The sequence below is a fragment of the Myodes glareolus genome, chromosome 13 (assembly GCF_982192425.1).
Source record: "Myodes glareolus chromosome 13, mMyoGla1.1, whole genome shotgun sequence".
Taxonomy (NCBI): Eukaryota; Metazoa; Chordata; class Mammalia; order Rodentia; family Cricetidae; genus Myodes; species Myodes glareolus.
In genome coordinates this window covers 55,110,958-55,125,774 of record NC_142038.1, presented here as the reverse complement: position 1 = coordinate 55,125,774, position 14,817 = coordinate 55,110,958, and the positions used below count along the sequence as shown (strand labels likewise).

At 42.5% G+C, this 14,817-nt stretch overlaps 1 protein-coding gene across 2 annotated transcripts in view; it reads left to right on the top strand.

Annotated features, from left to right (window-relative positions):
* The first annotated feature begins 1,293 nt into the window (after window positions 1-1,293).
* Map3k2 (mitogen-activated protein kinase kinase kinase 2) overlaps window positions 1,294-14,817 on the top strand; it is an 88,509-nt gene continuing 74,985 nt past the window's right edge. For both annotated transcript variants that reach the window (XM_048442542.3, XM_085700014.2), the window contains exon 1: window positions 1,294-1,431. The gene's annotated coding sequence lies outside the window, so the exon portion shown is untranslated. The remainder of the gene's footprint in view (window positions 1,432-14,817) is intronic.

Below are 14,817 nucleotides of genomic sequence, written 5' to 3'. Positions count from 1 at the left end.
TTTTCCCCTTAGCGCTACATATTTGGAGCAAACATCCTTGCTTTTCTGCGGTTGATATCTCTGGAAGGAGACACAGACGTGTTGATAATCCTCAACAGTTGCTCCCTGGAGCCTGTGGTCAGGTCAGCTCCCTCGACAGTTTGGGTAGTGTGTCAGCTACCATCTCCCTCATGTCAAATACCGATGTGGAAACGTGATCTGCCTCAAGCGGGAAAGATCAGACTGTACTGATAACCAAAGAGGAATGGTACAGGAAACTGTAAGGGGTACTGGAGGCGAGGAGGAGATGGGGCGGAGAAGGTGTTTTGCCGTTCTGAGTGGTGTAAAAACCTCAGGGTGCAGGTCACACCACAGAGGGTCTCCAGGGCTAGCTAGCCCGCTGGTTAATCTGTATTTTATCTCTTGGGCTAAGAGGGGGGAAAGGGAAGGCTTTGGTGAAAGGGATTTCACTATCTTTTGGTCCGGGGGTGTGATGTCAAGTCATCTCGGGGTAAATCGGAAAAGTGATAACGTACTAGGCTAACCAGAAAATGCTTAAAATTTGGTTTGCGACGGTGATTTTAGGCGGTGGTCTAAGGTCAGGCCAATGATCTTTAAAGTCCTTTAAATGCTTGTTAAATCTGTGGAGGCAGATAGTTGCCAGGATTGGGAGACAGTCACTGCCTCTCTGCGATGCGCCATCCATTGGGGAAGCCCTTTCTGCGCGTCTCTGGCAGCACACACTTTGCGCAGGCGCAGAACGCAGAGGCTCGGCTGCGCGCGCACTCCGTCTGGAACCTGGGAACGTCGCGCCGTCGGTGGGCCGGGCCCCGGTGGGCGGAGCCGGCTGTGCGCCGGCGAGCCGACACTGCGCAGGCGCCTGCTCCCTGGCCCCAGCCGGGCGCGCGGATGCGTCGGGTTCCGCTCCCGGCGGGCCGAGGGGTTGCGCGCACACGAGCGAGCCGCCGTGACGTGCTCCGCCGTGCTACGCCAGACATCACGGGTCTCTGTGTAGTGGCGGCCCGGCTGTCCTCAGCCGCATCGCCTGGCGAGGGCTGCGCGGCGTTCGCGGGTGGCGCAGCCGGCGACAAAGACTACACACGGCGGACGATCTAGTGGCAGAGTCGGCGCTTCCGCTTCGCTGCTTCTCCGGCCCCCGACGACGCGGGCCCGTGGCTTCCTCCTCATCGGCCCAGCTTACCCCGCGGGCCCGGGGCTGCAGCTATCCTGAAGCGGTAAAGAGGCCCCGGGCCGCGCGCCCGCTGCCCCATGTGAAGCAGATTGGGCCTGGTTCCTCGGCCCGCGCCCGGTTTCTGCTGCAGCCCTTCGGGCCTCCGTGGCCCAGTGAGGCGCCGCTCCTGGGGGGCGCGGTGACAGGCCGTGCGGGGGCGGAGGGGCCAGCTCGGTGGCCTCCTCTCGGCCCTCGGATCCGCGATCCCCGCCCAGCGGCCGGTAAGTGCTTCTGGCTCAGCGTGCGGCTGGGCCCAGGGACGGGAATTCCACTGCAGGGGGGTCGGGGGTGGCGGATAGCCCTGCTAGGCTAGGGCTGACCTCAGAGCCTCCAGGTCAGTGCGATGTGGGCTGGGAAACTGTCAGACTCGTACTCCGCGGGGATTTTATTCTAACCAGAAGGTTGCAACCAGCTGATCGCAGAGAGGCTGGCACGGAGGTGCTTTTAGCCCCCAAAGTCTTTGGGTTGACGGTGAAGTAGGTTATTGATGAAGGTGGCTGGCTTCCCCTTATCTTGGAGAGGTGGGCCCAGCTCTCTCGAGGTGCACACACTTGGCTCCCTGTACTTTTATGTCAACTCGTCTCATCTTCCTAGCTCCACAAGACGAGTATGCAGTCAGCCAGCTTTAAAAATGAAAAATTGAGGCTCAGCAAGATAAAGGTGTAACTTCCCAAGGTCATGGAAGTGGTCATCGAGGAAGCCCTTAGTTCACATATGAGATATGTTTCTGAGGACTGCGTTTCTCCGTCTTGCAAAAATAAGTGCGTTAGAGAATGAGGTTGGCTGAAGAGTTTGCCCCGGTTGTAAATGCTAAACATCTAGATAGATAGCGTTTACACTTTATGACTTACCTCGTTGGATGTATTTGATTGCAGCCTTGTCCCCAGTCATTTTAGTTTTCAAAGACATTACTTGTGAAAAAGTGGCTCTGAGCATCCTTTTATGTGTTTGAACTGTAAAAAAACACAAATTTGCCAGCTTACTGAAAAAAAGAAATACCTGACAAGACTTCATATTTCTTGAGGTTATGTTTTAGTTTTGCGTTTTGTTGTTGCAATATACGGGGAACTCACAGTTAGGTTTTCTTTGCTCGAGAATTCCTTATTACGAACTTTGTTGCTGGATTATGTGGCAATATTTAGTGATTTTGTATTATCTTATGCAGTATTTCAGAGTTTAATGTCAAAAGTCATTGTGTAGAATGCTACAGGAAGTGATCATTTGTTGTCATGATTTATGTATCTATGCAAAATGCTACTAACTAGTTAATAAGATGACAGAAAATTTTCCTTTTAGTACCATACTGTAGTGTGTAAGCAATTCAGGGGCTCTTTACAGAAGAAAATACTGATAAATTTCTCTCATAATTGAAGCTTTATGTAACTACAAATACTCAATTATAGTATGCAAATTTCACTGGTGTATTACACCTTGAAGGAAACTCATAACTGATTGTCTTTGCAAAGTTCTTTTTTTAATTTACTAGCTTTATTTTATGTGCATCGACATTATGCCTGTGTATATGTCTGTGTGAGGATGTCTGTGTGAGGGTGTCAGATCCCCTGGAACTGGAGTTAAAGACAGTTTTGAGCTGCCATGTGGGTGATGGGAATTGAACCTGGGTCTTCTATAAGAGCAGCCATTGCTCTTAACCACTGTGCCATCTCTCCAGCCCCCAGTTGACTGTCTTTGTAATAACCTATAGGAAAGAGGTTACATTTACAGTGTTAACAGGTGAATTGCTTGCAGACTGTTTTGTTGTTTGGTTAGAATACAAACATTTGAAGTAGGTTGAATTTGGTATTATTGCAGAGTGGTTGCCTAGTCATACCCCTGGTTTGTCTGTTTTGAGGGAACTAGCTGTCAAGGGGCTTATCTTAAATAATTACATATTAAGATTGAATCATTTAAGTTTAGGTGGAGTGTTGCTCCTTAGTTGATGCTGCCAAAGGGATGAACCCTTATTAGTAGGTGCTGCACTGTGGTAGTGCACTGTGCTTTCTGCACTTGAGCTTTTAGGTTACATCTTTCCCGGTCTGGAAAACTGAAGCCCTTTAGTTCCCCTCTCTCCAGCTTTCTAGCATGAAAACAGTTTAAGCATAAAGAAAAATTTATCAGCGCTAAACAGCCATGTGTTGATCTTCTCCATTCAGCATTTGTTGATAGTTTGCTGTATTTGCTTTGTTTGTAAATGCCTATTCTTTTTGGGTGAACCGTTTGAAGCTAATCTCTTGATGTGTGACACTTTACCCTTGATATGTTGGCTTGCTTTGTCTAAAAACAAGGGCACTTTTTCGCATGGATAAATTACTATTATTGTTCATTTTCCTCAACATGGTAATTCCTTAGTGTAATCTTTAAAAACAAACTTAGATGTATGTGCGCATGTCTGGTGCCAGTGGAGGTCAAAAGAGGGTATCAAATCTCCTAGAACTAAAGTTATAGGTAGTTGTGAGCCATTATGTGGGTGCTGGGAACAAAACCTGGGTTCTCTGCAAGAGCTGGTGCTCTTAACTGATGAGCCATCTCTTTGGCGTCTCCTCAGTGCAATCTAATATACATATCTATATCTCTCCAATTGTCCTGTAAAGGTCTTCTAGACCATTGTGCACAGGCTTTCTTGCCCAACCAGCATCTCATCAGAGATTATTCTTTACATTTGTTTAACTCTTTTGATTTCTTCTAATTTAGACTACCCAACCCCTCCTTGTAAAGTGACATTTCAGAGAGAGAGAGGGAGATTCTGGGTTTGTCAGAAATTTTCCTTCCGGTGGAATCAAGTACAGGCTCTTTTCTCTGCCCCACTTAAACTAGCTGTTGATTGTAAACTAGTTTTAAAGAGTCCAAGAACAAGAACACCTGGTAAATGATGCCTTGTGCTTAGTATTACTTCCCATCAGGAGTTTCACACTTGCTAGTAGTCCCTTTACTTCTTGATGCTGTTTGATCATATGGTTTAGATGGACCTCATATTTATTAAGCTAGATATAAATAAATATATAATATAAATCAGGTTTATTTTTCAATGAATTTAGTATTTGTTTCAATAGTTTCATAGTAAGATTTCCTTAAGTAGCATTCTTTCATTAAAAATATTTAACTCTTGAAACAATTTTGAAGATTTTTTTCCATATATTTTTGTAGATTAAGATGGTCCATGTACATAGAAATAAAAAACTAAACTGTTATTTTTAAAATGCTTTTGTAGTATATCTATATATCTACATACCTATGCCTGCAGGCTTAAAAGAAACATACAATTTGTCTTGAATCCCTTGGATTTATTTTGAACATTGGTTGACTATGTTCCTCATGGTGACTAATCACATATTTGAATTGTGATATCTATTGAATTGTTGCTTTTGTTGTTACTTAAATTGATGTTTTATTATTATTTTAAATATTATGCATATGCACAGTACAGTTCAGACACTTCTGAAACTGGAGTACCAGGCAGTTCTGCGCCACTTGATGTGGGTGCTGGAACCATCTCAGTTTCTCACAAGCATGGTCCTTGCTCTCAATGGCTAAGTTGTTTTTCCAGCCCCAAGACATGCTTTTGTGTGTGTTTGTGTCTTTCAACACATGGGAAGCTAAGGACAGAATCCTTTTTTAAGATTCTCTATTATAACTAGCAGATTGCTTTTTTCCTTCCTTTTTGTTTTTTAATTTAAAATACTTTTACATAATTTTTCTCTTCCCTCTCCTCTTCCCATGCCCCCCCATTTACAACCTCTTTTTTTTTAACCATCATCACACCCATCAGACTGATTTTATTTTTCTTTCTTGTGTCCCCCCCCCCCAAGATAAGGTTTCTCCATGTATCCCTGGCTGTCCTGGCACTTGATCTGTTGATCAGGCTTGCCGTGAACTCAGCCCCTGCTTACCAAGTGCTGGGATTAAAGGTGTGTGCCACCATGGCCTGGCCAGACTGATTTTCTTATATGTGCTTAGTACTATAAATTTAAAAAGTTATATGTAGCTCATAAATTTTGGATTTTTTTTTCTGAAGGTAATTTGGCCCTGAACATAATGTCCCTCTAGTGCTCTGTATACATCTGCTTCTGTCATCATCCTAACCAAACACACTATAATCACATCTGTCATCCAGAGGGAAGTTAGCTATTCAAGAACAGAAGTAGTATTTTGTTGATTTCTGGTACCCTGAAGTCTAGCCTAATAAACAGTAGAGGCTTCCTTTTACAGTGTTTAAGACCACTTAAAAAGCCTGAGAACCCCAAATCATTGTAGTATACAGTAATTTTTGTCTTAATTTTATGAATTTCCTTTTTCTCTTATGTGATTTATTTGATTTTATGTGGCTTACTTAGAGCATAATTTTCTGTTATAGGTGTATACTGATGTAAGTACTACTTTAAGTAACGTAATTCAGCTAATCACAACACTAGTCAGTGAGCTAGCAACTATTACTTTATCCAGACTGTAGGTAAAGGATAATAGGTAATTTGCTCATGTTTAGATTATTTTATGGAGCTGGGACTTGGATTAAGACAGTCTTGCTCCAGAATTCCTGCTTTCACACACTGCCTCTCTGTTTTGAGTTGCTTTACCAAAAAGTAGGTCTTACTCAGTCATTGAGCATATATTAAGCTGAGGCAGGGTGTTTTCCAAGACCTTGAAAAGTAGGCAGCAGTAGGAAACAAATGAAAAATTCTAGATGTGAATTGACTGTTTATAATACCTACTAAGGACATAGTAGATATTATATAAACTACTGTTTATAGTACCCACTAAGATATTTTAAAAATGCAGAAGACAAAGGTGAAGGTAAGTGATTCTTAACCTATGGGTCGTGACCTCTTGGACTGAATGACACTTTCACAGGGGTCGCCTAAGATCATCAGAGAACATAGATATTTACATTATGATTCATAACAGTAGCAAAATTACAATTCCTCACCACAACATGAGGAGCTGTATTAAAGGGATGCAGTATTCAAAAGGGTGAGAATCACTGATGGAAGGAGCTTGACAGTCTGACCTAAATGAGTGCTAGTGCTTCTCTTTAGGTGCTTCAAGCTTTACTTGTCTTATCTGTATGATAGGGATTATAGAGCCTGACCCAGAGATTTGTTATGTGTAAATGGGATAGCACGTTCAGGAAAATTCCTATCATTTGTGCATGTGTGTGTGTATATATCAGTTGATGTGAAACCTACAGCCATGAAGATCGTGTCTATTTATGTACAGTGAAACAAAATTAATATTATTAGGGCTGATGATACTCATTTTAATAAAAATAATATAAAGGAAATAAAACTGACCTGTTTTATCCTAAGTATTTTATAGTCTATTATTTTATAAGATAAATGTAAAGCATTCTGAGTACATGACCCACCTATTTATATTAAAGTTTCTTTTTTTGTGTGACTTGTCTGATTATTTGGCTTCATAGTTTCATAGTTTCAACTTTATTTATTTATGTATTTTGAGACAGGGTTTTCTCTGTATAATAGCCCTGGTTCTCCTGGAACTTACTTTGTAAACGAGGCTGGCCTCAAACTCACAGAGATCCACCTGCCTCTGCCTCCCAAGTGTTGGGATTAAAAGCATGCGCTACCATGCCTGGCCTGACTTCCTTAACTCTCACTGGTTTATGTGATTTTAGTTAACTAATGGCGCATACTGAGAATTTATTAAAAGACTTTCTAGAGAGAATGGAGGCAGTGAATTTGTTACATTTGCTTGTTAAGGCTGAGTAAGGGGCACAAAGATTTTAAGAGCCTAATGGTAGTGAACATCTGCAGCAAAACAATCCTTGCTGAATGTGACAACCCCTGTGCTTAAACTCGCACGGCTGTAACTGCTTGTACAGACCTGCATGAGCTCAAGCCAGCCAAAACTCCAGCTTGTGAAGTTTCACCCCCACTCAAGGAGCTATTGGCAGTTGATGGCTGCTGAGGGATGGAGAGTCTGTCTGTCTAGGGATGTGGTCCCTGAGAGGTTAACAACTGTGTCCCTGTGAATTGTTCTTCTGGCTTTCATGACTGCTGCTTGCTGCCATGTTCTCTTGCCATGACAGACTGTTACCCTCTGGAATCTTAAACCAAACAAACTCTTTCTTCTGTAAGTTGCCTTGGTCATGGTGTTTTATCACAGCAACAGAAAAGTAACTAACACAGAAGTCGATACTAGAGAGTGGGCTGCTACTGTGAGGAATCTGACCATGCTTTTTTGGAGAATATGGAAGACTTTTTTAACTTTGGATTAGAAAAGCAATTGAATGCTATCTTCAGAGCTTTAGGATTGTCCTAGTAGAAACTTGGAAGACAGTAGTGCTGAGAGTAGTTGAACTATGGAGATCAGCTTAAGTGGTTTCAGAGAGGAACAGTATTAGCCTCCAGGTTAGAGGCCATTCATTCCTATGATATTTTGACAAAGAGTCTGGCTGTTTTCTGCCCTGATCCTGAGAACTTGCTGGCTAAATTAAAAAGTAATGGGCTGATTTCTCTGGCAGAGAGAATTTCAAGGTGATATTGGATCTGGCAGGGTTGTTACTAATGACTGTTATACAGATCTTAAGAGAAAAAGAGTAAGTGGGGAAGAAAGAAACACAAAATGTTCAGTTTTAAGAGAAAGAGGACCACTAAACTGAATTTTGGCCAAGGCTTGTGCTGAAAGAGATGGAGATTAAGATCAAGATTCAGGAGAATCCTGTGCATTGAAATAAATGGAACGGTCCCCGTGAAAGAGAGTAGTTATTCCTACAAAGCAATAAAAATTGCTGCTAATGTGGTTTAAGGAGCCCAGGCTCCATCTCAAGCTAACAGCAAAACTTGGTAGTGTTATCCATGTGCTGATGGCTTTAGTATAAAGGATGCAAGCGTCAGAGGGTTGTGGCCTCTGTTTTAGAGAGCTGCTGAGGCTAGGCAGTGTATGGAGAGAGTCTTTGCATGAAGGCCATGAGAGGACAAGAGACTGTGAGAAGCTGTTGTATTAAGCTGTGAAAGTGAAGCCTGACTGGTTGTGGAGAACTCAAGAACTCCAGAGTCATGAGATTTCTGTGAAGGAAAGCTTTATACAGGAAGTGGAAACAGCCCAAGGGGCATGGTGCCATTTAAGTTTTGTTGGTGAAAGATTTCCATACCCTGATTTTAAATCTCTCTACTGATAGCAGTAAGCAGGATCAAGCCGTATTAAGAATAAAAGACCAAGTTTATTGGGCAAAACATTCCTGGGTGATTTTCCTGGCACCCAGAGATGATATCAGGAAAGGAGACTGGAAAGACCACTTGACTCCTCTATAGGCAGCAGTTTAAATACCCTGTAGGCATTCTCCAATAGCTCTGGGGGAGGAGCCAGTGCTTGGTGGGCTTTCTGAGAGGGAGTGGGGTTTGGAATGGGGGATAGTGAGGCTGGAGCAGAGCTTCCAACTTAAACATTGATGTGGGATTCCCCTCTGTATGCTGTGAGTATCCTTGGTTAATAAAGGAACTGCTTTGGACCTATAGCAGAGCTATAGGGGAACAGAGCTAGGCAGGGAAAACAAAACAGAATACTGGGAGAAAGGTGGAGGAGTTAGAAGCCATGTAGTCCACCCTCCAGACAGATGCCAGATGGAACTTTAGCCAGTAAACCACAGCCACATGATGATACACAGATTAATAGAAATGGGTTAAATTAATATGTAAGAGTTAGCCAGTAAGAAACTAGAGCTAATGGGTCAAACAGTGATTTAATTAATACAGTTTCTGTGTGATTATTTTGGGGCTAAGCATTTGAGAACTAACTAGCGAGCGGCTTCCCCACAGCAAATTGGTGCCCATGTGGCCAACTAAAATCCACTTAAAACCTGAGAGGGCTTGGAAAGGAATTCTAGACATTAAAAAACAAACTTTAGCCGCATTTATATTCCCAAATGGGCTTTACTTACTGGCTGCATGCGGCAGCTCCTTTAAGAGAGGTTTTCCTGATTTAGCGGTAGCAGGAAAAAAGCCGCGGTTTGAAATGCTGGCTTTCTAGGATGTGCTGCCAGCCCAACCTCTGGCTCTTTCAGGAGATCGAGCCATTGAGTAGGGTTTGTGAGAAACGTGCTATGGCTTCTTGTTGGCAACATGGACTTGCTATGTGCCTAGAGATGGGGCGTTGTGCATGGCTCTTGGAGGTGGCAAGCAGCTCCGCCATGCCGGACTGGGTGAGGCAACAGGCAGTATCGTATTTCTCCTGGCAACGGTGCTGTTTAAGTTCATAAGAAGGGCTTGGCATTTTAAGAAGTGCTTCTGGTCAGAAAATAATTACACATATGCAATAAAGACAAATCCAGATGGAAAAGACCTCTAAATGGTTCACAGTGTTGGATAAATGTACGTAGGCTTAGGAGAGAGAAGAAAAAGAATATAGACAGTTATAAAAAGAAGTAAATGGTTAAAAAAAGTAAAGTCTTTAAAGAGTCAGTTCAGACAGTCATAGATTAAAAGAAGTAAAGAAAAATAAGCCACATAAAGATAGACTATGCAAAGAGAATCTGGATTATGTATACTATTGTGTTTTCTTTGAATTTTTTGATTCTGGGGATTGCTAAGCTAAACCAACATATATACATACTTTAAAGGTATCTTGATTTTAAAATATGGATCTAAGGATATGTTGCTTTGGAAAAAAAGGTTCTTTTGTTTCCATGGAAGATGAGAACCTTGTGGAATCTTTGTAGACTATTGTGGTTTGATAGACCAAGACCCCATGAAAGGTTGCCTTGAACTCCCCTCAAAAAATTACTTTGTTCAACAAAAAGCATTGAAGCAGTTTGGAGAGAAAAAAAAGCCCATATTCCCAAATTTTGTTTATAAATGTTTCTTTACATTTAAAGTGGGGATATGCTATAGAGAGTTGCATTGGTATGGATCTTGGTTTATTGATACAAATTTAAGGTCAATTTTGTTATACTATGTATATGTATATGTATGCTCTTAAGGTATTGTGTTTATATAGCTCATTTAAAATTTTAATGTATAATTAAGAAATATAGGTTAAGTCAAGTTTGTTCTAATGTTAGTTAGGTTTTTTAGATATATAGAGATATATTTCAGTTAGATAGGTATTCTTCAAATCTTTCAGAGGTCTTCAGAATATGGCATTTAATGTTTTAAGAACTTAGGACTTTTTATGACAGTGAGACATATCTGCTTCAGGCAGCACCACTTACTTCAAGAGGAAGATGGGCATCGAAGAGGATTCTTATGGAGTTAGTTAGCCATTTGGGCAAAAAACTGCTCTTGACTGGACTGCTTGATGAACTGGACATGCAGGACCCACAGAGAGATGACTGCTGACGCTACCTAAAGAAGGTGAGATAGTCCTTAGGGTTCCTGCTTCATGAAAAAAATCTGTCAGACATTCTGCAGGACACAGAAGAAAGTGACTGACAAACTACTAATATAGGCAGAACTATTTTTGAAATTTCCTGCTTCATGGAAAAGTCTGCTGGATACTACGGGCCAGTAGGTTGAAGATGGATGCCCCAACATTACAGAACTTTGGGTGATTGTCCAGGTAGCGAGATGGCTCTGTCAATTCTAGAGTTTTGGAAGTTACTTACGATGCATTTGCTGTTTACTTAGGTAATATTACATCCTTCTGGAGTCTTTGATGGAGTTGAAGAATAGTTATAATTACCTGTTTTGTTATATGTAATTTTACCATGTTAAAGTGAAAACCTTCCTTTTTTATTTAAACAGAAAAGGGGAGGTGATGCTGGATTCCACTCTGTTATGTTGTGAATACCATTGGTTAATAAAGAAAATTGTCTTGGGCCTGCACAGGGAGCAGAGGTAGGCGGAGAAAACTAAGCTGATTGCTGGGAGGAAGAAGGTGGAGTCAGAGAGACACTATGTAGTCCTGCTGCTGACAGGCGCCAGATGGAACTTTAGCCAGTAAGCCACAGCCACATGGCGAGACACAGATAAATAGAAATGGTTTAAATTCATATGTAAGAGTTAGCTAATAAGAAACTAGAGCTAATGGGCCAAGCTGTGATCTAATTAATACAGTTTCTGTATTAATTATTATTCTGTGATTGTTTCAGGGCTAAGTGGCCAGGAACTAACTAGCAGCCTCCCCACAACAAAACATCTCAACCTTTATGGATATATGGGTGTTGGTTCAAGTCTGACTCCTCTCTGTTGGCATGGGACGACATGGGAAGGGGGACGTTGGGAGTCAGGGAAATAGTTGTCAGCATGTGAATGGAGAAGGGGCCTCAGAAGAAAGAGGTAGAGTAGGTACCTGGCCAGTGGGTGGTGGTGATTGACACGGAAGGGCCTCCAGTAAAGCTCAAAAGGGCTTAAGCCTGTAGGCAAGGGTGGGGTGGCCCAGATGCATGTAAGGATCATGCTGAGGAGGACAATCAAGTGACCTGAGTTCAATAGAGCACTTGATGAGTTGTCCTTTAATGTGTCAGTTGGCCCTATCCACCTTTCCCAAGGATTGTAGACCGAAGGGGAAATGGAACTTCCAGGAGATGCTCTGAGAGCTTCTGATAAGAGCTCTGTGAGCCTGGAAGTGAAGACTGGCACATTGTTTGGTTAATCTGGCGTGCCAAACTAAGGGATGATGTGGTTCAGGAGTACCTGAGCCACCGCATCTCCTGTCTCCCTGGAGGTGGGAAACATTTCTAGCCATCCTGCAAAGGTGTCAACAAGAGTTAGGAGATGGTGAAGCTTTTTATGAGTGGGCATGTGGGTGAAGTTAACCTGCCTCAAAGATGGTGCAGGGGCTGATGTATTTGGAGGTCCCCTTGTGGGTTGGCCTTCGAACATCTGGCAGGAGTGAACCTGTAAAATACAAACTTGAAGATGCATGGGCACAAAGAAGAGCTCTGAGAAATGGAACAAAACTTTGGGGCCTATATGTAAGGTCTGGTAGATGTCTGAAATGATGGACAGTGCCTGGTCCTGAGGGAGGATGAAGTTATTTAAGAAGAACCATCCATCCTTTGTTTGCAGGCCCCCTTTTTTCAGGAGTTAGTCCCTCTCCTCTGGTTGTTAGCAGGACTGATAGGAGGGTATCAAAAACAAAATATGTTCTGTTGTTCCAGTGGAACTGAAGGCCAGTCCCTGAGCTATTAAGTCAACCCTGGCTTTACCTAAGGCCAATGGGTCCTTGTAGGACTGGTGTCCCTGATAGTGGATTATGGATTATGGCCACTTCTGCACGGAGCTGGAGGACCTCAAAGAGCTTGACTATGAGAAGTCTGTCAACTATGGGAGTGCCCTTGGTAGTGAGGAAGCCCCTTTCCTTCCAGAGGACAGAATGGGTATGGGCTATTAAAAAGGCATATTTAGAGTCAGTATAGATGTTATCCTGTTGACTCTTGGCTATCTGAAGCTCTCTAGTCAAGGCAATTAATTCGGCCTTTTGTGAAGAGGTTCCCATTGACAGGTGGGTCACTTCAACTGTTTTAATCCACTGCATATGCTGCCTGGCAATTTCCTGTTCTGTCCATGAGAAAGCTTCTGTCAACAAAGAGGGTGAGTTGGGGATTTGTGAGAGTTTGATATAGGAGACCAGGCTGATGTGAGTATACTGCCTCCACAGCCTCTGGGTGGGGGCAAGAGGAGGAACCTGTAGCATGAATAATAAAAACCCAGAGATAGATATTGGGGTTCAAGCTGGAGATCAGAAAAGCAAAGCAGTCATCCACTATAAAGTTATCACTTCTAACAGTGCTCAGACCGAAGGGGCGAGCCACTGAACCTCAAACTGCACTGCTCTCCACCAAACCTCAGACTCAAACAGAGACCCTGAGCTTATGTCTCCTCCCGTTTTATATTCCTCTCTAGTGCTGGGATTAGAGATATACACCACTATTACTCAGCCTCTATGGCTAACTAATGTTGCTGCTGGGATTAAAAGTGTGTACCACTACTGCCTGGTCTGTATGGCTGACTAGTGTGGCTAGCTTTGCACTCTGATCTTTAGGTAAACTTTGTTTTTATTAAAACACAAATAAAATATCACTGTAGGTACCAAAAGAGGAGGGAACAGGAATTATAGCACAAATTCTAAGTGTTCTTAATAAATAAAACCCAGAGTCAGATATTAGTGGATGAAAGCTGGAAAGATCAGAGAAGCAGTGCTATGGAATCATCAGACTGAAGGGGCAGTCTTCTCTCTACTAATTCTTGACTGCATGCTCAGACTGCTTCTGAGCACTTGTCTCTCCCACCTTATATTTTTCTCTCTGCCCAGCCATATCCTTTCTTTTCTCCACCTCTCTAGTGCTGAGATTAAAGGTGGGGACTATCAAGTACTGGGATTAAAGGTGTGAGCCACCACCACCTGGCTGTGTTTTCCTCTTAGACTGGATCAATCTTCTGTAGCCCAGAGTGGCCTTGAACTCTTAGAAATTCCTCTAACTTTTACTCCCGAGTGTTGGGATTATGTAACATGAAGGGGCCTGCTTGTTGGGGTTTATGTCTTTCCCAGTTCCTCACAGCCGGCAAGCCCCAAAGAAAATCACACAGAGTTATATCTCCATAAGTTATAAAACTGATTGGCCCATTAGCTCAGGCTACTTATTAGCTCTTGTAGCTTATATTAACCCATTGTTCTTATCTGTGTTAGCCACGTGGCTTGGTACCTTTCTCAGTGGGGCAGCTCACATCTTGCTTCTTTGGTGGTCTGGGAAAAACTGCGGAGGGAGCTTCCTGCTTCCCAGCATACTCCTGTTCTCATTGCCCTGCCTCTACTTCCTGTCTGGTTGACCCCCCTATACTTTCTGCCTGGCCAATCAGCATTTATTTAAAACATAATTGACAGAATACAGACAATTCTCCCGCACCAGGATTAAAGGTGTATGCCACTACTGCCTGGCCTCTATGGTTAACTAGTGGCTTAGCTCTGAACTCTGATCTTCAGGCAAGTTTTATTTGTTAGAGTACAAACAAAATATTACTACATTTCCTCCATTTATCTAAAATAAAAAGGCTATGATTAATATGAAAAAATTATATACAATAAATACAACAACATATACAAAATATACAGACAATAAATACATCAACAATGTCTAGTCGGCTGTGGGACAATGGTTTTACCATGTAAAGATTTGTTTCTTGTACTTGTTTAATAAAATGCTGATTGGCCAGTAGACAGGCAAGAAGTATAGACAGGGTGACAGGCAGAAAGTAGGAGCAGGACAATAAGAACAGTAGAATTCTGGGAAGAGAAAGGTTCAGTCTACAGTCGTGACCCAGCTTCAGAGGGAGCAGTATGTGATTGCCTTGCTGAAAAAGGTACCAAGTCACGTGGCTAGCACAGACAAGAATTATGGGCTAATATAAGTTATAAGAGTTAATAAGAAGCCTGAACTAATAGACCAATCAGTTTATAATTAATGTAGGCCTCTGTGTATTTCTTTGGGACTGAACAGCTGCAGGATCGGGCAGGACAGAAACTTCCTGTCAACACTAGTCTATTTGCATTTGATAAATTCAGAGGAAATATTCTATTTTATATCCTATATTGGTGAGTCCAAATTCTTGTACCTAATTTACTTTCTATCATAACTTGGATTGCCATCCAAAAGTATTTTTTGATGCCGCTCAAAAATCTTATCTATGTGAGAAATGACAAAAACAGCTGACTGC